General features: G+C 42.0%; 1 long non-coding RNA gene across 1 annotated transcript; it reads left to right on the forward strand.

Annotated features, from left to right (window-relative positions):
• Positions 1–5,641: 5,641 nt before the first annotated feature.
• On the forward strand, positions 5,642–8,436 carry LOC311532634. The gene is made up of 4 exons (XR_014714421.1): positions 5,642–5,790; positions 6,512–6,737; positions 7,385–7,447; positions 8,252–8,436. It is a non-coding gene; the product is annotated as an uncharacterized lncRNA (long non-coding RNA).
• Positions 8,437–21,595: the final 13,159 nt, after the last annotated feature.

Here is a 21,595-nt window from a genome sequence, read left to right on the forward strand (position 1 = left end):
GCATGGGCAGAACCAGGCCTTAGGACTTTAAAATCAAGATTTCCTTTCAGGTAAGTACATCCAATAACAGACAAGAGGAAGAAGAGAGCAACATTACATTATATTCTTTGCCTTGAATTGGAAAAAAAAAAAATGTGAAAATATTTAAACCTTTATTTAAGCAGATATTGCTGATGTCTGTTGGCTTGGTCTTCTTCCAAATAAAAACTGCTAGAAATTACATTAACGTCCAATTTTACTGAAATTCTGTTGGGTAGTCATATTAAATCAGTTCCTGAAAAGGGCTTATTGGGGTACAGTCAGGACCCTAGCAATTACATAAATTAAGAGAAAAATATGTGATTATTTTAATATAGAGGCTGTGGGTGCATCAGTTAGCCCTTCATTGTCCTCTCTATATGGAGGTGAAAAACAAGTTAATCTGGATTGAACAACCTTTAGTTTTATTTCATGGTCCTGTAATTCAAACTCAAACTGATCATATGGTGTTTCAATGCAAACTGGTATTCCCTTATGTCAAGGTTAAAGGAGACTTACTAGTTTCTGAGGTTTGGGTAAAGGGGTCTTGCAAATTATTTAAAATATTTGGGTTTGTAACCCTTTTTTTCTTTTGTGATGTATTTAAGAGGGCAGGAACTGTTGTCATGTTTGTACAGTGCCTAGTGCAATAAGGTTCAACCGGGTTGTGGCTTTTAAGACACTACCCTCAATATAAATGTTTTATAATACTAATTTGGGTTAGATGGTCAATGGTGGACGGTAGGAGGGGAGTTTAAGGTTCAATCAGCTAATGTGTTTTAAAATACTTTGTGTTTTGCTGGCATGTAGGAGCCTCACGCACACAAGGATATCGTTTTGCTCTACATTGTACAAATACTTAACAAAAAGGCAATCTGCTCCAAGGGGCCTACTACCTTAAGCTTGTTTACGCAGGGATGTTATGGAATAGCTCCCCATGTGGACACTGTTCTGGAATAAAAAAGTCACCTTATGCTGGAATAATTAGTGTGTGTCCAGAGGGGAATAATGCAGAATAGTGTCCCCATGGATAGCTATTCTAGAATAGCTTTTGCAGAATAAGTTATTCTGCAATAATTATTTCAGTCAATTTTCCTGTGTAGACAAGCCCTAAGTTAAAAATAGATCTGATCAGAAAAAGGTAAAATGTTTTGCAAAAAATGTTGAAAAATATTCAATTAGTTTAGTTTTTGAAAATTGAAATGATTTTTTTCATTTTGCTTTGTGAAAAAGTCCACTTTCTTTCCCCCATAAATGGTAGAGAAAGTAGGGGAAACTACTTTATTTCATTTTACTTCTTCCCCACAGTCCAAAAAAAGGGTGGGAGGAGTTGAGTAAAGTTTTTAAAACAAAAAAAAAAAAAGTGAGTGGATTCCCCACCCCCAAAAATCAAGATTTTTGTCATTTTTTCACGTAGAAATGTCATTGAAATATGAGGAAATTCAATTAAAATTTGTCCAGAAAAAATGTTATCACAACCCCATTTTTCAATGAAAAAAATTCAACCCAGCTCATGTTAAAATATATTAATGTACTAAAAATGCACTTTTTGTATTGTAGTCTAGATAAGCTTTTGAGTGAGGCTCATGAGAGACCTTAATGATTCACTGAAGCTGTGTCCTTTTTCTTTGCCAAGTAGAATCTGAAGATTTAGGTCTGCTCTACACAACAGTGTTAGGTTGACGCAAGGTAGCTTACATCAATCTAACTGGAAGTGTCTACGTAAATTTCACTTCGACTGATGTTGTTTCCCTGCTAGGCTGACTTAATAACTCCACCTATACAAGCAGCATAGAGTCAAGGTCAATGTAGTTAGGTTGACCCAGCATCAGTGTAGACACTGCGTTGTTTGTCAAGTGTTACTGGCTTTCAGGAGCCATCTCACAATGCCCCACACTAACAGGACAATCGATACAATTGCTCCCGGTGAGGATGTGTACTGCCAACATAAGGAGCAAAGTGTAGACACATACAAGCAATGTAATTACTGTGGTGGCTGTATGCCAATGTAAGATAGGTTGACTTAATTTTTAGTGTAGACGTGTTGGAAAACTTCAGCAGAGATGTGTGTGTGTGTGTGTGTGTATGAGGAAAAGCCCTTCAAGCAACGGGTGAATAAAAACCAACTGGTTCATAGCCTGAATGATTGCAGTGGAGAAAAGCAACCACTGGTAGATTGTAGGATGCCTCAGGTCAGCAGCTGTGTTCTGTACAGATCACGGTATGCTGATATTACCTAATAAAACACTGTGCAGAAAATTAGCCCAGGGTCTAGCAGGCTCATCTCAAACTCTATATGCAGTGTGGATGCCAGGGGAGGGGGACAGTGCCACAGTGAGTTGGTTATGCCATGTCTGGGAGAACCTGCGGGGCGTACATTGTGGGACTTTAGGTAGGTAAAGGGATAGAAAGTCTTTCATCTGACTGCTGGTTTGAATACAGCCTAGGTCATAGTGACTGACTTAGTTGTTACAATTTAATGGGTGTTCAATGGTCTCGGTACAGTTCTCAATACAGGGCCCTGTATGTCACAAAAACTCTTGAAGCTGGGTTACTCTTGGTTCTAGGAGTCTGACAGAAATGGGTGTAAGGCCTGATGATGGGTCATGTAAGTATTCACCTTTTATCAAAGGTGAATTCTAGGAACTGTGTGCCCTGCTACATATTGTTATGAAGAGGATGGTGATTAATTGTAATGGGCTTAATTCTGTAGCTACGGAGATTTAGGCTGATGGATAACAAGGAGAACTTTCTACCTCCAAGGGTTGTTAAGATCAGACATAGGCTTCCAAGGAAATTGTGGAGGATTTTAAGGACATGTTGAACAGGTACCTGACATTTATGGTCTGGGTTTACTTAGTCCTGCGTCAGTGCAGAGGCCTAGACTTCATGTAATTTTGGGGTCCCTTCCAGCCCAATGTTTCTATGTGATCAATCAGATTTCTAGACTTTTAACACTAAAAATAATCACATCCATCCCTCTATCTTATAGCCGCAGGTTGCCTATACCCTACAAAGTATAAATAGCCCCATGATCCCCTTCTCCCTGTAGATAGCCCTAGGCTACTGTGACGTTTTCTTGGCACCCAGGTTTATAAATCACCTTGGTATCTCCCCTACCCCCGCCCTGCCTCAGCAAGAGAAAGATTTGCTGGTTAGAAACTGGATGTCTGCTCCCTGTCACTCCAGTCTGTTAGCTACCCTAAACAATGTTCTCAGATGCAGTCAGTATTTACTTTGCCTTGCAGTTTAACTAGGTCCATCCTGGTCCCCAAGCCATGTTGAAAAGCATTCCCCTGTAGCATCCACCTCCTATCACTAGCCGCTCACAGAAAATACCATGTATGCTACCTCCAAGGAGAGAGTGTACACACCTGCTTTCTTGATTCGACCAAGAAGTCGCATCCTATGTAACATCACAGCACTGAGATGATTTTATAGTAAAAACAGAATCTGTCTTAGCAAAGACCAGAGATTCTCAGATTCAAGTAATAACTGAGTGTGAATAATGGAAACAGTGCTGGTTACAAATAAGACAAAACACAATAATATGCTTATAAGAGACTGAACATAACTTTAGCAGGCTACAAGCCCTGTCTAAGGAAAGTTGCTCAGGGTTACTTACCTTCCCCCTTTCCCCTCCCCACTGGGTTCAGGATTCAACTTTCATGGGGGGTAAAAAATGTTGTCCTTTTCGCTCCCTTAGCCATTGACAACTGAATGTTTCTTTTTCCTTCTTCTCACAGACCAGTAAACCTTTGAAATGTATCCTTTTGACGTGTACGCTCTGACAAGATTCTCCGGCCTGCTGCTTTCTCGTTTACCTCAGGTGCAAATGAACTCCTATTGTATTTGACGTATCCTACTTAATTTATGTCCGAGATCTAGGTAAAGAGGGAAATTAACATTTCTGTTGTTTGGGGAAAACATTTATCAACAGCTGCCTGGTTGCATGATTTAAAGATATTTTTAGCACATGCTGGTACGTCAAGGCTCAGGATGGTCAGGATGCTATACGCTTTCCTCTGATATCCCCCAGGAGAGTCTTGGGAGATCATTCTAGGTCAGCACTGCGAGAGGTGCAGTGAGCGTGTCAGGCCTGAAGAGGGTTGCTGACAGAATCGTGAGCCGCCAGGGGGCCTCCTGAGCTCTGCAACTGTCCGCTCTGCAGAGTGAGACCCTCGGTCCCTTCCAAGGGCAGGCAGACGAGCTCATGTTTGCTCCCCCCGTATCCTGCGAGCGCGATGGTACGTTCCACTAGCGCTTGACGGCCTACGATGAGCCTCCCCTCCCCCACAGGATGGTACATTCCAACCCCTTAAAAGCCGCCGCCCGCTCGCCTCTCGCTCTCTGGCGCCGGTACGTTGCGTGCGAAGGGGACCGGCTGAGGGGGGTAGCGGCTCGGGGGCGGGCCCGCGCCGGGAAAGCGGGGCGTGGGGCTGGGACCCTCGTGCACTACCCTGGGGGCAGCGGGGTGCCTGTCTCCTCGCCTCGCGCTCGGTGCGGGCGGATGGGCTCGCGGCAGCCGGGCCTGAGGGGAGCCCGTTGGGGACGGAGCGCGCGTGCGGCGGGCGGGAGCCGCTGGCCCCAGCGGGGAGGGGGCGAGGCTGCGCGCGCTGCGGGGAGGGGGCAGGGCCCGGGCCCGGGGCTGCTACTGGGGGCCGCCGTGCGTTTGTCTCGCAAGCTGGGTGAGCTGCGTGGCCGCGAGGCGCCGGGGGGAAGAGGGCGGCGGCGGCTGCCCGAGCGCGGCCGGGGCTGGGCGCCTCGTGCGCGGCTGAGGTAAGATGGCGCTTGCCCCTTGCAGCCGGGCTGGGGAGGCGCCCTGCCCGGGGGCCTGGCGGGGTCCATGGGGTTGTGCCCGCCCTGCTTCGCTGTCGGGCTCGGGACCCCCTTGTTCCTTAACACGGGGTCATGGGGGGGTGGGGGGACTGAGACTCGCTGCCGCAGTGTGACTCCCTTGTGTAAGGGGCCGGCTCGGGAATGAACCGCAGAGGGAGGGGAACGAGAGGTGCCTTCGGCGTCTTCGAAAGACGGGCTCAGGATTTCTAAATTCAGCTCTGGTCGCTACCCCTTTTTCCTTCAGCAGGCCTCATAGGTGACCGAAACAAAATGTTCTCGTCGGCATCAAGCGTAGAACCTGAGCAGGGAGTGGAAGGGATGATCAGACTCAGCCAGTGGCGTTTGTGCCCCATATTGTTGAAAACTTTTTTTGTGAAAGACACCCATGCTGGATATTAAGGGCTGAGAAGTTGGAGTAAGATCTGCAGCTCTGCGCTCCTCCAATCAGAAATAGGAATACAAGATTTAATTTCCTTAATAGTTCTCAGGCTAAAAAGAAAGTTTGCCTAGTGAGCAGACTACAAAACTTCTCAGTCATTGTAGCAGTGGTTATAGTTCTGGATTCTGCAGTGCAGTTAAATTCAGAAACTGAAGTTACGGCTAACGGATAGCAAGCTGTAATAAGGGAATTACTGAACTTTAGAGACAGTGATTCATGATTGGGCAATTTTTTTGCAGATAATTACGTGCAAAAATCTAGAGTCTTAAAGCTCATTTTGAAAGCCGTATTTTAATAATCCTATAGAATTGGTCAAATCAAAGGTGCATAATGATGAAATAAACCGAAAATAGCTGGAATTACCGACAGATTGTTGGTGGTGAGAAGGTTTTTCTGAATAAACCTACAAAATATCCTTTGTATAAAACTGTAATATTGTCATATAATAATTGATATTTCTCTTTTTAGGGAAAAATGGTGTCTTGAAGTATAAGGTAAGCTTTATTTTTGCACTAACTTGTATAAATTCTTAAGCCAGTTTTGGGATTTTACTTACATATTGACAAACTCTAAAGTTGAAATATGGCAGTCCCATTCATCCACTTCTGGATGTGGGGGGGACAGACTCTGGTTAGGCGTTTGACTAGTAGTGCATCATTTGGACCTGGACTAATGCAAAAGGAAAAGCTGATAAAGATTTTTTTGGAGCTGCTCCATGAGGGTTGAAATAGAAGCACTTTGGTAATTTACAGGTGAATACTCCAATCTAATGCTGATCCTTGGATTTGATTAAGTTACTGATTTGATCAGCTAATGCCTTGCAACTTACTCCTAGTCAAGGGGAAAGTTAGAGCAAAATTGGCAAGTTTTGGGCTTGTGTTAATTGCTTATCTAAACCAACAAAAAGCTGTTGATATGATGATACCCTTGAATAGGAAGTGCCGTCAGATGCGAGAACTGACGATAACCTTCTCAACTTGTCTGAAATACAGCTATATGTATATTGAATTAAAGTTGTCTGGAGGCCTGTATGCTAGAACTTGGCTGTTTGTGATATGCTAAAATGACATTAGTACTAGGAGCCAAAAGACAATCAGGCATGCAGTTTATCTGAAGACTGGCTCTTCCATGCTTGCTGTTGTCACTCCAGCCTCGATCTACTCAGGGCATCATGTAATGTCCATTTTTGTTCTCTTGTTTCCATTTACTCTGCAGAATCTGTAGACTTCGATATTTCAGAGGAGTGAGATGCCTACGGGAGAGGTGGAAAGCAGCTCCCTTGAGCTGTGGTGGGCCTTGGACCAGACCTAATCTGGGTGGAAAGGAGAACTTGGGTCATGGCTTACCAAGACTTGGTGGAAAAGTGGAGCCTTCTATTCTTCAGACCCTCTTAATACACAGATTCAAGGTCAAGAGCTGAAACTGGATATTGCATAATTATGTAAGTTGTGACAGACCATCCTGTCCCCACAATACCTGGGCATCCACCACAGGAGGCAGATTTCTCCCGCTCTCTCCCCTCGCACTTGCTTATAGCTTAAAGTGTGCAAGGTGTCTGTCATATTTCACTAGCTTAATAGAAGACATGTAAGGGTTCTGTTCTACATAAGAATAGCTTCTAGTGAAATTCAGCTGTACAGTTCTCTAATATATGGCAGCAGTGGACTGGTAATGTAGTCATTCAGGAATCTGGACAGAAAAATTGCCTCTCCCACCATCTGTTGTCATTCCAGATCACTTGTCTGTGGGTACTTTTTTTCCTTTTACAGTAGCATCACATTTCAGCAGGAATTCAGTCTCTGTATATAGTTTCTAAACTGTTTACACATGTACATCCTTAGAAATCAGAAAATAAAATTAGGTCAGGCAACTCTTAATCACATCCCTTGTGAGTTTAGACCTTCAGTTTTGTAACTAATCTGCTTCCCTCCCCTCTGAGTGAACTCTCAATTTTCCCTTCTTTACTAAACCTCTCCCCCATAATGAGTCTTAGTTCACAGAACCAATGTGTTTAGACATCACTAGCAGCTTCCTCTGCAACCTGTCCTTTATCCTTTTAATGTTGGTTCGGAAACTTGTGTGTTACAGCATTTGGGAAGTTAAATGAGATTCCTGCAGTAAAGAAAATACAGCACTAGAAAGTCTTTTTGGGTGAGTTTGAATACAAATATATTTTGCTTTCCACCACCAACTCTGTAAAACTTTTTTCATGAGTAATGTACGGATGCTAGATACCTAAACTGTATTAAATTCATTCACCTAAATTTTAACATTAGCTTTAATATCTTACATGTTGTGTTCATAAACTTTAAATGAGAAATTGTCAGCTACGCTTTCTATTCAATTTAGATTCTAGGGGGCATAGTTGATTAGCAGACTCAGTGTGATACCACCTTTTCTAAAAACATACTGATGCAGTGCTAGGTTAAACTTTAATGGCTAAAAAAGTTAACCACTGATGTGCTTGATGATGTACAAGAGAGTTGTCCCTGCATCATAATATTTGTTCACTGAAATCTTATCAAGTGCAAATGAGTGAATAATACTGAGGCATTGGTGAACTGGAGGTGAAAGCCCATGTGGTTAAGTGTGGGGGGGGAAAAAAGGGCCAAAAATGGCTGAGAATTTAAATTAAGTGGTAAGACATCAAATCCCAATGGTGATTGAACCTGATGATACTCTAAACAAAAAACCTTAGAGCCATGTTTGTAACTTTTTTCATCACTTCAAACATTGTAGGTTTCAGTGATAATCCTGGAATTTTGTATAGATATTTACAAATGTGTACCATTCAGTACAAGATATCAAATGATGAAATTCACCAAAAATAGCTGGAATTACCGGCAGATTGATTAGTGGTGAGCAAAGGTTTTCTGAAGACATCTTGTATACTAATGAATTGGTTGGGTAGAAGTTCACATTGCACTGTAACTTATTTGTCATATTGTGTTGCAGGTGTCCATATCGCAGACCCAACAGGCTTGCAATAGAAGAACATCCAAATGAGCCTGAGAATTAGCAACTCTTCTTTTTTTTTTTTTTTTTTTTTTGTGAGCACTACCAAATGTGTCTGCTCACTCTTTCACAAGTAAAAGATGCGTACTGTTGAGTGCACAAATTAAAATGTTCAAATCATTGTACTCTTGGTCTTTATTTCAAATAACTTGCATAACCGAAACTCATTGTTTATAATAGAAAATACCCCTTTATATACTTTAAAATACAGCATTGTTTACACAAACAGATTGGGAAAAAAAACAGCACTAAACATAAGGCAGGGGTTCTCAAACTGGGGGTTGGGACCTCTCGGGGTTGCGAGGTTATTAGAGCGGGGGGGGGGTCATGACCTGTCACCTCCACCCCAAACTCTGCTTTGCCTCCAGCATTTTTAACCCTTTTTAATATATTTATAAAGGGGGTTGCACTCAGAGATTTGCTATGTGAAAGGGGTCACTAGTACAAAAGTTTGAGAATCACTGCTCTAAGGTAATACAAATAAACTTTGTAACTAGAACATACTGGATTTTTGACTCTTTGCTTAGTTTAAACACAATTACCTTTTTAAAACACTACTTGTAGCTGGACTGTTTCCTTTAAAGAGTGCTCATCCTTTAAGCTAAAGTAGTGTTAATGAAACATTCCTCAAATATAGTCCAGGGAGTTGGGAAGGGGACACTTCACTTGTTCTCAGTTACAGAATCTGAATTTTCTGTTCATGTGATGTAATTCTAACTTTAAAGGAGAGAATGTCTTGTTGACCCAGCTTCTGTTGGAGAAAGACAGGTGGTTGTGAAGAGCTCTGTAAACTTGAAAATTTGTCTCCCAACAGAAGCTGGTCCAGTTAGGGATGTTACTTCACCCGCCTCTTTAACACCCACAACTGCAACACTGCATATAACTTTAAATGACTGATTGTTCCTGCAATGACCCTTTAGTTAGAGCAAGTAAGATGTAAAATGTGCTGAATGCACAACAGTCTCTTCATACCTAGCTGCTGCCCTTCATTTTTTACTGATTTCTTTAAATATTTAAAAGAGGAAATCTTCCTATGTGTTATAGATGTGTATCTCAATCTTTGATGTGGGCAGCTCATTGAATGATTGATACATTGCTCAATCATCCAAAACACCAGGTGATTAACAAGGTTTTGTAGACAGGTGTAAAAGCTTGAGCTCCAATGGAACTTTCAAGCAAGTAATTCTACAGCAAACAAAATTGAAAGAAGTGTTTCTGTATCACCACCCTCTTTGGCCTTAAACTGCAGGGTCTCTGGAAAAAATAGATGCTGAAGATCTCCTGTATACAGTAGGATTTGCAGAGGTAGCAGGGGCAGGGTAGCATTCCAGTCAGAATTGTGTATATTGCAGACAAATACTAATTTTGAACAACTGGTTAACAAATTTTGAAAGCTGTAAAGGAAATGCCTGCAAGATGTGAGGCCTGTGAAGTAGCATGCTTGGATGTAATGAAAATGGCATAGGAAGAAGCCACATCTCTTCACCTGTTAAGGAGACTGTTTTCTAGTGAGATGTGCACAGCACTTGGAATCCAGGGGGCTGAGCTCTGACATTTAGCTACTCTTTGTAGGGTAAGGCAACATTTCAGGTTTAATATTTGGCATCAAAGTTCCTTTCCTATAAGTTTGAAGTACCGGTTTCCTCCTTGTGTCCAATAGTTGTCAATGTCTACGTGTTAATAGGTTTTTATAAGCAAATAGCTTATATTTGTATTTTTTACTATCTCAGTTCATTTATGGGGTTTGGAATGAAAGGGTTCATAAGCTTAAATTTCAGCTATAACTGGTGTGCCTGTTTAGGAACTTGGAGCCAGACCGGCCTGCTCATTAATGAGATGCAGCTGAGGGGGCAGGGGCAGGTGTTCCCTATAAGGAGTCAGGTTGTCATTAAGGAAGGGGAAGCAAGAGTCATGGAAGGGGAGACAGTGGGAAACTGCTGTGGAAAAAGGAACCTTGTGGGAGACAGTGCTCAGCTAAAACTGCAAGCACCCTGCAGAGCCCAGGAACACCAAGCATGCAGAAGGGGTGCCTAAGAAAGGGGCTGAATTTAAGTTTGTTTACTAAAGACATGGTGAGACCATTGTTGAAGGTCAGCATGATGGTGGCAGAAGATTCCCTGTTTATGATTCCTAGTCTGTTGGACATTTTCAGATTTGGACTATGAGGAGTTTATCTTTGGGTTTGGAAGACTTAAGTGGGTCTTAATAGCCCAAAGACATGTTACCAAAATGCAGAATCTGTGAAGTTCCCTGCTCAAGAGCCTGAGGGAGAAACTGAGGCAGAGCACTGCAGTGCCAGATCTTGCTCTAAGGAGCTGATATGTGATGGTGTCATGTTCTGTCAGCAAACAGTGGTCAATGATCCTACTAACTGAAAGACAATCTACTTCAGGCCACCTGTCCTAGCTCTGACTGAGATGGATACAACTGCCTAGGTAGAAAATGGGTAACATTCACTTCCAGTCAGTGGACAACCTAGAGGAGACTCCGTCCAACTTACCCATGTTCTTTATCATTGGTAAGCATTTATATATTACACTAGTTCAGTTCTGTGTGAACATAACTAATCCCTGCCCTGGACTGCAAACTAAAATGCAAAAAGTGAAGGGGTAGCACCTGTGGATTTAGTATAAAAGTGAACCGTATGATGAATTGGCACAATTTTGTTCATTTTGACTTTGTTACAACCCTTGTGCAGGGAAAGTAAATAGGGTATCTGAGTCTGAGATCAACTTTGCTAATGGCTAAAAAGCTAGGATTCTAGTAATAGAGAAACTTCATGTCTGCTATCAGAGGGGTAGCCATGTTAGTCTGTATCCACAAAAACAACGAGGAATCTGGTGGCACTCATGTCTGCTATTCGATATGCTACCACACCAGTATCTGGTTTTACTGTATAAAGGTGGGGTATCAAAGATTACTTCATTATAATCTCTTTTGGTTTTGAACATGTTTGCTGAGGCTTTGGAACTAGCCACTTAACACCACTGAAAAATTACTGAAGAAGTTTGCCCACTTGGTGTCACTATGGGAGAGATTTTAAATTTAGTTTGCTTTTGCTAATATTGGCCTCCTGTAGTGCTGATTTTTTTTATCCAAAAAAAAAAATTGTTAAAGATACTTTGCAAGAATTTGGACCTTGTTACTAGCAATATAGAAACCAAGCTGACTGTAGATATATTCAGCTAATTTAAGGAGATGCTCATGTATTCATAGACCAGAGACTCCAGCTGGTAGGGGCAGAAGCAGTCACAGTGGGACGCACTCTGGGGAAGGGAGAAAATTGGGCCCAGCCAGAGCTCCCCTCCCTTTAGCATCCCCTGGACCCAGAACTGTTCCGGGGAGACCCCCAAACTTGGAAGGCACTGGAACCTGGGTGGTTCCCAAAATCAACATGGGGCAGGGATGAAAACTGTAGAGGAGCCAGCCACAGACACTAGCTGGTAGTGGCAAAAACAGCCAAATCAAGGACTGCTGCACTGAGGGGATGGAGGTAAAATGGAGCCTAGCTGGGGCCACTCCTCTCCCTTCCCTGTGGGCTTAGGAGAAAACTGCAGAAAGGAGCCCGCCAGAGTCTCTAGCTGGTAGGGGCAGAAGCAGCCAAAGCACAGAGCTCTGGACATTGAGAACTTTCTGCAGTTCTGACTGGCCTCTCTCTGCTCTGTGCTGTGTGCTCCAAGCCTCTCCCTCCCTCACAATCTCTTCACTCCACCCTGGCCCCCTCACCCTCTCTTCCCCTTTCCTTACATATAGCTGATCCTGCCCCCGCCTCCTAACTAGCAAAACCCATTTAGAAAAAAAAATTAGAACTAACCTGCCATTTGCTGCCATCATATTGTTAACTCTGTTGTTATGTTCTATCCCTTTCCCCATCCCCTGGGTTTTGTCTATTTAGATTGTAAGCTCTTTGGGGCAGGGCCATCTACTAGTCTGTTTGTACAGCACCTAGCACAATGGCGCCCCACTCTTGGTTGATGCTTATGCACTACTATAAAAAACACGATTAATAATAACAGCATGGGGTCACTGCCTGTGAAAGGACTTCAAACTACACGCAGCAGTCCATTCCAGTGGTGTCGTCGCAGCTCCTACCTTGAAGTAGTATTAACAAACACCAAATATACGGTTTCCATGGTTTCCAACATCCGCACCCCCTCATAAAAATAGTTCCAGCACCCCTGACTCACTTCGCCTATCTCTGAAATGGGGATACTGCCGGCCTGTAAAATGACAACACTTGTCTACTTGGTTGTGGTGTACAATTTTTGTAAAAGAATTATTTTTGGTGATAGTGCCTATAGGCCCTAATGAAGATCAAGGCCTCCTGCTAGGCACTGGATAACACAGAGTAAGAGTCCCTACCCGAAAAAGCTTGTACTGTATTTTAAATAGACAAGTGGGAGGGGAAAGAAGATGTAAACATGAAGTGCCTTTTGTCAGAACGCTTACAACCCCAAATCATACCTAGAAAATCAAAATGGGCTGAGATGCAGATAAAATTGTTGCTTGAGAGAATTTTTATAACAATACGATCTTCATCTGATCACTTCCATGATTTGTTTTGTAGCAAAGGAGGTGGATCTGTAGGAGTGATTTGAATGACAACCACTTAGACCAGGATTTGAAGGAAATCCATATTCGAAAGAAACTACTGAGGCCATCTGGGAGGTAGGTTGTAATTCCCTAAACAACCAGTTTTTGGATAGCGTGAGGAACAGTTAATATAAAAAATAATCTTTGTTTTTTTCTAACCCCTGTTCAGCCAAAACTTTTATCTGAATCATGAGTTTCTTGTGCATCACAAGCTGGTTGGCCCCCTACCTTTCACGTTAACCTGTTTTGCTAAATGTTTTTGATGTCCCTAAAACATTGTAGTTGTACTCTTTTTAAATGGTCATTTAAATGAATTTTTTACGTAGATCTTTGTTCTTTGTTATCCCATTTCTTATTTTCTCAAATGGACAGAATAAGTATAAGGCTCCAATGTTGTGAAAGCTTTCGTCCATTGGAGCTACTCGCATAATTAAAGTTCACCACATACCTAAATCTTTGCAGGATTGGGGCTTACATTTTTAAATCTTATTTGTAATCCAGCGAGGGTACAGAATGTAGTCTGTGCTGAAGAAATATATCAATATTGTATGTGAACCCAGGAAGCACATATACAAATATTTTGAAAAGTCAGCATGTTTCTGTAAGCTACAATAAATAACAAAGTGAAACTATATTCTTGCTGGTACAAAAGAAGTGGCATAGCTATGCAACAGTTACCCAAAACGTTTGGTTTAACGAGAACATAGAGCACTATATATCACAGTAAGTTTCTGACCTGTTCAATAGAGCATGCAAACTGCATGTTGTTACTAATTAGATTCTTCTTTTTGGAATGCGGGAGCAGAGCGCTAGGAAACACTGATGGTTCAAACACAGTTTAATTAAAATCCTTAATAGAATCACAGTCTATTCTGCTGTGTTGTGAAATGCAAATGTAATCAAAAGCACTTTTTGTATTACAACAAATGTGAGGTGGGTTTTTTTTTTCTTGGCATGGTTTTAGTATATTGTAAACTTGTTCAGAGTTTTTGTTGAGACAAAACAAAATACATTTCTCCAATGATGTGTTATACAGAGAACATTTATTTATTTTAAAGGTTTAAAAACATCATCTGGAAAGAGTGCAAATTTGGGCTGCAAGGGAATCTGACCTCTGATTAAATAAGACTACAAACGCCGCTGATGTTAATGGCCATTATATACTCTCACAGACCTTGGGTAGAGTGAAGCAACTGAGCAAATGTTTACTTGATGGTTTAGCTTGCTGGGGTTTTTATTTTTATGTCGTCTGTGGATAAATTAGCTGCAGTCTACTGGCTAGTGTTTTGTTTAAAGCCTTTGTTTTTGTTAACATGGGGCTCTTTTCTAATATATGTTAGTTTATTGAGCTTGCGAATTGGAAGTGCTCCTGCTGAATAAACTATAAGGTGTTGATTTGGGAATATTTGTCTACATTCAGAAGACACTTTATTAGCTGGAATTTGGCTGAAGTTATAAGACAATGGTATCTATCATAAATAGCTATTTTAGATTAACTATCTTCACCATTAATGACCTTCAATTTGTTGGTGGTTTGTTGAGTTTCTCCTCCCTTGGTGTTCACACCTCACTGCTAGAAGAGGGCCTCATCCTCCCTGATTGAACTAACCTTGTTATCCCTAGCCTGATTCTTGACTGCATATTTATACCTGCCTCTGGAAATTTCCACTACATGCATCTGATGAAGTGGGTATTCATCCACGAAAGCTTATGCTCCAATATGTCTGTTAGTCTATAAGGTGCCACAGGACTCTTTGCCGCTTTTACAGATCCAGGCTAACGTGGCTACCCCTCTGATAATAAACAATATAGTTTCCCAGTAGGATGTGTAGCAAAGGCTCATCCCTATTAAAATTGTGCATTGATTGAACCAACTTCTGTTTCATAAACATGAAATATATAACTGTCAGTCCTTCTCTGGGGAAAATAAAATGGATTCATTTGCACTGCATTTGCAGTGTATTTGGTTCTGCAGGGTTATTAGGAAGTAAGCAATGGAAAGGTCTTGAAATAAAAATTATTTTGAGTAGCAAAAGCTTGAGAGAAAGTGGGGGCTTGCGCCCCCAGAGCTTAATGAGAGCTAAACTCAAGTCCATGAATAAATTTAAAACCTATCACAAGATTAAGGCAGCAAGAAAATAATGATCCACATTAGATGCTGAAAGCAAGAATGGCTCCCAGACAGAGATGGGAACGTCATGTTGCAATTCATTTTTGAGAGTATTCAGTGCTGATGTAAGGTGCCCTGATACACCAAACACATACTATAGGTTAGCAAAAAGAAAAGGAGGACTTGTGGCACCTTAGAGACTCTCTAAGGTGCCACAAGTCCTCCTTTTCTTTTTGCGAATACAGACTAACACGGCTGTTACTCTGAATACTATAGGTTATGACTGGAAGTTTCTATCCTGAGCCGGAGTGGCCACTGCCATGGTGAGAAGGTGATGATGCTTTTTTATGCTGGATGCCTTTTGTGGATGCCTTTTGTGGCTGTTTTTTGTGTTGCAGGTACTTGGTTAGTAGAAACATCACTGAGACCCCTGAGCTCATTTTCACATAGGCCAACAAGCAGCCATCAGATGATAGTGACCTTTGATCTCTGCCCGTAGAGTTTGTGAGGTGCCTGCAGTCGTGAAGGAGAGTCACATGCAGGCATCTGAAGGCTGAATTAGACCTGTAGTGAAGTGGAAAAGAACGGTCTCATGTGGAGGTTCCGTTTCCAATCTGGGTGCAGGTGCGTAACTACCCAGTGTGCCTGTAAAAACTTGCACTGTAAATGTAAGAGTAAAAGCTGGTGTGCTCTCAGGGAGGTAACAACTGGAGTTCCACCTGATACTTCTGTTTCCTTCTGTTACTGCAGGAAGAAACGGTAAATCCTCTATTTCACTGTCCCTCTGAGCTCTTGCTTTCAATCTCCCGCTCTCACTGCAGCACAAAGTCAATGGTACTTAGGCTTCTAAGTCACTTAGGTTAAAGTTTGGAAAGGTACCTACGTGAACTTCAGGACTGAACTGAAATTCCAGAAATAGCAAAGTTCTGCCACTTACCACTTCCATCAAGGGTAGGCTTGGTTGGTGGTTAAAGCAACCTGAGTTCAGTTCCCGGTTCCGCGCAGGCTTGCTGCGTGACCCGGGACAGGTTGTGGCATTAGCCTGTGCCTTTGTCTCCTCGTCTGTCAGATAGAGAGGATTCTTGTCAGCCCGGGGTGGTTCTACTACTTCATTAATATCGTTAAAGGTCAGTGAGATCCTCAGATGGTGACACTGAAGCATAAATTGTTATTACTAATAGGTTTTTTCCCCTCTCTCTGAGTGGTACCACTCTAAAAATTGCCACAATTTCTGATTCAATGAGCCATATCAGAAGGATCCCTACTTTGAAATGAGCTACTAATTATCTTAGTCAAGTGTAAAATCTGCACTTTTTATCCTTTGTAGTTTCGGTATTAGAAGCAGTAGGACTAAAAATGTGACACATCTCCTCCTGTCTTGTATTTGACAATAGGCTGTGTTCTTAAATATGATATATTTCATGATTAATTTATCCTGTGTAACAATTTTGTTTTAGAATTTAGTTTTTCATATTAAAGTTTATTTCGCCATCAGCAAGACTAGATCCTGCCTGTGGGAAGTGCCGCAGATAATTATGGATGGTTACTAAGACACGACCTTTAAAAATTGAACACAAAGACAAAATCCTACATTTGGGTGTGCTCATATGTTGTTGCTTTTTACTCTGTGACTGAAGGGGACTACTTCCATTATTTTAGATGAGCCATTTTGGCAAGTCAGGCTGCCTGCAAGCAACACACTCTGGCTCCATCCCTGCCATGAGATCTGCATGGGCACAGGGGTCTGCTCTCATAAGTCTCATTGCAGAATCAGGGCCTCTGAATTCAAGATACAGCAATGGAATCCCCTGATTTGTATATGAATCATTAGCCTTCAGGTGCACTGAACAAATAACTTTTGTCCTTCATAAAATAAATACAGGTTCTCTCTCTCTATCCACATAGTTGTCCAAATTTTTCTGCCTGCCTTCTATTCTAGATTAATCCTGCAATGTATTTACCAAGAGTATGTAGGCAATTTTTTTGAATTAATCTTCATCTGATAAAATGAATTCCAGTTTTTGCTCATAGAGAGTTGAGATGTCAAGATGTTTTCTGTGTTTCTTATTTTTTTAACATCTTTCCTAAGGAGACCTACATTAATATTCTTCTGAAAGCCCTTTTTTACAGGCAGTTCATTCGTAACCATAATGCACCAGCCCTTGGACAAGTTAAAACAGCATCAGTCCCTCAACACTGACAATTGTGAGCTACTTCAATTGAATAAATTAGGAACAACTAAGTATTAAACGCCAACTCCCAAAAGTCACATTTCAAATGCTAAATGAGATGCAAGCATATCTATGCTAGCGCTAGGTTCACTATGTTTTAGTGGATGCTACCAAACTCTGGCTCTGAACTTAGTCATTGAAATAGGTTTGGAGCAAACATTTATCCTTATATGGGGGAAGGGAAAAATGTGAGCTTTGAAAAAGTGACACTTTTGTTTCCTTATAAAGTCAGTTAATAAACAAATCTTGTAGGCTTAAAGACATGTCCTCTTGGTGCACACGATAAGGATTCATTTATTTTCATTGGAAATTTTAGCCACTGCAAAACACAGAGTGACCTAAGCCAAAGGGATACCTTGGAAACACAAGTTCAGATCCCAGCTTGGGCACTGCAACCCTTTGGCAATAAATTGAGTTTTATGAAAGGCCTCTTGGAAAACGTAAGTCTTCTATTTCTAGGATAGCTGTCATAATATTTGAGGCCTTGTGCTCTGGGTGACCAATAATGAACCCACAGTAATTTCAAAGAGGAGGGGGGTTTATTCTAAGTTTCTTCTCTCCCTGGTTGTTGCCTTCCATCTCAAAGGCAACTGTATTTCAGAGGTGCTGTATGTATGTAAGTCCCATCTATCAATACTGCTAAGCATAGTGCTTACACTCTTGACTACTGGGACTACTCAAGAGTAAGCACTGCACTCATTAGTAAATTCTGGCAGGCTAGGCCACTAGTTTGTAAGGTGCTTTGGGAAGAAAGCCTCTATGTTGCACTGAGTTCATATTATAGCAATTATTGTGGAGTCAAGGAAGGGCTTTGTAGTACTAACAATAATAATACCTAGTTCTTACATAGTGCTTTTCATCAGTAGATCTCAAACCATATAGGTGTCTATTTTACATATTCTGTTTTATTCTTTCTTAAGCTCTGATATGTGGTCAGCTGTTTATGGCAGTTATAGGAGGTCTTTGCCCCAAGGAGCTTATAGTCAAAACAAAGAAAGATCAGACAAAACCTCTGCATCCCCTTTGGGGTTCTTCATAGGTGGGATTGGTGATGGCACTGGATTGACGTGGGTTAGCGTTTGTAAGCCTTGTGGAACAAGTGGGTTTTCAGGAGGGATTTAAATGAATAGAGGGTGGGAGCCTGGTGTGCTGACCTAGCAGGAGTCATCCCAGCCATAGAGAGTAGTGTGGAAGAGGACTAGGAATGGAAACAGGAGACAAAGGGAGTACTGTGGCTGATATCATTTGGAGGAGCAAAGCTGGTGAGGTAGGACGTGATAAGAAACAAGAACAGAGATGTAGGGCAGGGTGGAAGTATGGAGAGCTTTGTCAGCCAAGGGCGATCATATGAAACTTGATTCACTAGGGCTCCAGTCCTTCATGGTGCTCCGCACTCTGGGCTTGATCCAGCAAAGCACTTACGCGTATGCTCAACTTGAGATCTCATGTAACTTAGTGGGACTAGTCACATACCTAAAGTGAAGCAGGTGCCTAAGGGCTTTGCTGGAGCCAGGCTGTAGTTCCAGATACTTTGCAGGAATAAGCCCCAAGAAATGGGAGGGCAGAGGATTATGGGAAGGAGTTGAATAGAGTAGGGATGTGGTCTGAGTGACCTAAATGTCCTAAAAGTCATATAACAGTGTAGATAACGGTATACATCTGGAATAGAAAAAGGTCTTCAAGGAAAGTGGCTGAATTTTAAATATTCTAGTTCTTTTGGCTGTTTAATCTACAATAAATGACAAAGTGTTTTCTTTTAGTGCTGGTTAAAGGCTCGCAATTTCGTCGTTGTTGTAAAGTAATCAGACAGACATGCATATTAATGTTACCATTGTTGAAGAAACAACAATTTCAGTATTTAATAAATTCCTGCTACTAACGCAAACAAATCCCACTTCAAATCTACAACGTGTGAGCCAAGCTCCATTTCTTGCCGAGCTGGCTGCTCTTATGATTAAATCTCAATGCACTCTTATTTAGGAAATGGGAGGTGGGGGGGAAGAAATTACTTAACATATGTTAATGTTTGAGGCTTAGTCAGTTTCCCGCTGGTCTCAGGAAAATGAGATTAATCATCTTAGTTAGAGAGAGCTGATTTCAGAATGAAATAGGAGCTCAGCTGTGCGACTTCATTCCTTTGCTTTGAAGGGGGGGAGGGTACTTATTTTTTCCAGCCTTCCCTCCCCCACCCTATCCCCAAGTAGGGGCAAAGGGAAAGTGAGGAACTCCCAAAGGGACACATGCTGCTGACAAACTATAATTATCCTGATATTAGTGTGAGGCAAAAAAAAGTTTGTTTCCTCTGAGCCCTACCTGCTAGCAAACACTTCCCCCTTCTGTAGCCTTGGTCAGAGATGTAAAACCTGAATCTTCCTCAGCAGAGCTAAGGGTGGGTGCCTAAGCCTTGGCCACTAGGTATGGGTACTGAAATCAGTAATAGCCAAGTTCTCTTCTCCACTCATGCCCAGAGGCTGAGATCATTGCTTCTGTAATTTTCCCAGGATCTGACGGCCAGATGCTCTCCATTTAGATAGTACATCAGTGACAAATGGGTGTGGGGGAAAAAAACTACCTGCCCTGAAAACCTAACAGGAATAGTTATCTGGGCTCAAACAATAGTGTCATGGGCAGCTACCGAGAAAGCCAAGGTGATGCATTAGCAATATGGTAAAATCACTAATATCGCCATCCTTCTTCTTCCCTGTCTTCAGTTCATGTGTTTTTGTCTTTTTCAATTTTCCACTTATAAAAGAATTTTAAGCCCGCTCTGATAGATTGTGCCAAACTCTGCTCTGGGTTACACCCATGCAACCCCTCTCGCTTCAGTGAACTGGGCACAATTATAATTGAGAGCAGAATTTGACTCAATAGGTACAAGAAGGAATGTTTTAAAGCAGGGATCTCAAACTCAATTTACCTTAGGGCCAGGGCCAGTCCTCAAATCCTCCCAGCGGGCCAATAATGTCACTGAAGATGGTGTTCAGAAAAGAAAACGGAAAGAGAGAATAAGCTTCAGATGCAGGGATACGGTCAGTGCAATAGTATTTCGCCACAAGGTGGTGCAGTGATCAAGTTAAGAGGATTTATTGTTAACCTCAAGAAGAAAAATGGATTTGTAACCTTTAAAGATAGTAAAAGTGCTGGTTTGGGAAACAATTGTCCAGTTTCTGGCTATTAGATCAGATATGCGACTTAGATTAACTTATAGACAAACCCTCACACAATGAAATGTCACTCTTCGATTTATTGTAGCTGTATTGCACAGTTATTTGACATTGCATTAGTCTTAGGCCATTCATTTCCATTGAAAGCAATAGAATGAGATTGCCAAAGATGGCTAAAGATTTTGTTTTCTTTTTTTCCAGTCCTTGAAAACAAAAAATAAGGAAGCTACCTGCCCTCTATCCCTCCTCACACCATTTCAGCACCGTCCAGCAGGGAGCTAAGCGGAGTGTTTGGTATAGCCTACTTGGCAAGGGCTAATCCCTCAAATACATCCCCAGGGTACTGTGTGAGCTTGTGCTATCATAGTGCCGCAGCTTCACTGCTATTGTTATTTGAGCTAGGTTGATCAAAATTAGCTTGGGTGTGTGTACAAGCGCTGAAGTCATGCAATGATTGCAGAGCAGATGTACCCTGTGGCTCCGATTCAGCAGAGCAGTTAAGCACATGCTTAACCTTTGAGCAATGAGTAGACTCCCTGAGGTCAATACTTCAGTACTGAAAGCCAAAAAGTAACTGAGCAGACAGGGTTTGCTATCAAAACTGAGCAAAATGCAAAAAATGCTTTGCAAGAGAAATGAAAACAGAGAGGAAAGCCATCTTGATTTCAGTGGGACATACAGATCCAGGCATAAGGAGGCAGTGCAGATCACAGGACCGCACTGTGAGGTATGAAAGAAGGTCGTAAGCAATTGGAGGGAAGGAAAAGAGATGCCAGGAGCTGTTAGAAGGGAGATCTGTATGGACAATGTGGAGGTAGGAGGCAGTGAGAGCAGAGATGTAGGCAGAGGTGCAGTTGTACTGCCCTGGGGAAATCTCTTCCAGATTCCCGAACACCCAAAGAAGAGATGGCCTCAAGGGGACTATGACCCAGGAACCTCTTGGTGACAACTGACAAGTGCCCAGAGGGTACATAGTGTTTTACTGGGATCCTTTGGGTCAGATGTATGCATTCACTAAAGCATGGCATGTGTGGTCTCTACTGCAAGCCAGTAGCTCACTGGTCATCACTGCAAAATGTAGATATGGATAATATTTGAAGAGTTTTGTGTCCCTATATTGAAAATTATGTTCTTAAGGCAAGTACCTGAGAGGTGATGTGTCTTAGACCGGTTTCTTTCAAGCAAG

This window comes from Lepidochelys olivacea (assembly GCF_965140295.1).
Source record: "Lepidochelys olivacea isolate rLepOli2 genome assembly, chromosome: 17".
NCBI classification, from domain to species: Eukaryota; Metazoa; Chordata; order Testudines; family Cheloniidae; genus Lepidochelys; species Lepidochelys olivacea.